A 1,422-nucleotide genomic window follows, 5' to 3' on the forward strand; every position below is an offset into this window, starting at 1 on the left:
CAGTTTAGACAAGAAAGAAAAAAATCACACTGGAACAACTCAATTTCTTCAAAATCACTGAGCAAGAAAAACAACATTGAACCACCATACTGATTTCACACAACTTCTATACAATACCTTGACTTAAATCTAAGAGCAAAAGTTAAGGCTCTCTTCCTATTTTTAGTAAGCAACTGCATAGTAAACTTAGATGACTTTTCCTCCTGGATTTTACCCGGGAGTGGACTTTAAAAATATTTTTTTATTTAAAAGAGGGCAGGTTTGGCACTCTTATACTGATGTCATCACTGTTACTTGTTCTTGGGACCTCAGGAAGATTCATATTCTTTACAGCCGATACAGCACGAGCTGAAGCTGCTGCTAAGCCAGCCTAAAATTTCTCCAGCTTATTTTGTGCATCAGTTTGTGTAACAATCTCATTCATGTTGGTCTCTAATACCATTTCCCCCTCACCATTTCTACAAGAATATTGTGAACCTTGTTTTCATGGAAAATTAAATCTAGTTCATAGACATTTGCACAATACTTGCGTAATGTTTCCACAAATACTTGAATTAGATCTAAAATGCCAAGTTCACTTTCTGAAGAATTCACACAGAAGACAAAATATAATGTTGCATAATGTCTATAAATCAGTTTGTTGTCAGATCCTCCAGTTAATAATCCTTCTTCTAGGAAATTACAAACATTTTCATCTCTCTTAGATACCAAATGGAATGTCTCCCTGATGATTTGCTGTTGTGTTTCTTCACTGTGAGGCTGGTGGAGAACTCAGAGAGCTGCGGCTTCCTATGGTTGTTGAAGATGAGAATCACTTTGATCATGTCTGAGCCAGACTGACCCTGCGGGTGCTGGGTCCAGGGCAGGGCAGGAATTCTAACCTTGCCTTGGGATCTCACCTGTGATCAAACCTATGTACTCTTATTGATCAGTGTCACTCTGTTAAATTCAATTTTCTAAAAATAGATAGATAAATAGATGATAGAGATAGATAGATAGATAGATAGATAGATAGATAGATAGATAGATAGATAGATAGATAGATGATAGACAGATGATAGATAGTTGATAGATAGATAGTGCCTGACAGAGCAGAACTTTTCAAGCAAATTTCCCAAGGGTGGCAGAATGGAATTGAAATTCAAGTAGATTTCTCTTGTAAATAACCTCTGTAAATAAACTTAGTCAAACTGGATATTAGGTCATCCTCACATATAAAACTGCATCTGCTTTTTCTTGTTGAACTCCATTTTCATACGTTAGAAAAGAAGAGAACCAAAATTGTATGATATAATAAAATTGGGTATCTGTTTACCAGTGAAATTACAAATATACCTGGTGACATTAAAACAATTCACTTGTCCTTCAGAGCATTTTTTAAGTAGCACCTATTAAATCATGTATCTATTAAAAAACATGTGT

At 35.3% G+C, this 1,422-nt stretch overlaps 1 pseudogene; it reads right to left on the reverse strand.

The window, feature by feature from the left end:
* Positions 1-241: 241 nt before the first annotated feature.
* LOC136393173 (AP-3 complex subunit sigma-1-like) lies at positions 242-824 on the reverse strand (annotated as a pseudogene).
* Positions 825-1,422: the final 598 nt, after the last annotated feature.

The sequence above is a fragment of the Saccopteryx leptura genome, chromosome 2 (assembly GCF_036850995.1).
Source record: "Saccopteryx leptura isolate mSacLep1 chromosome 2, mSacLep1_pri_phased_curated, whole genome shotgun sequence".
In the NCBI taxonomy this organism is placed as follows: domain Eukaryota; kingdom Metazoa; phylum Chordata; class Mammalia; order Chiroptera; family Emballonuridae; genus Saccopteryx; species Saccopteryx leptura.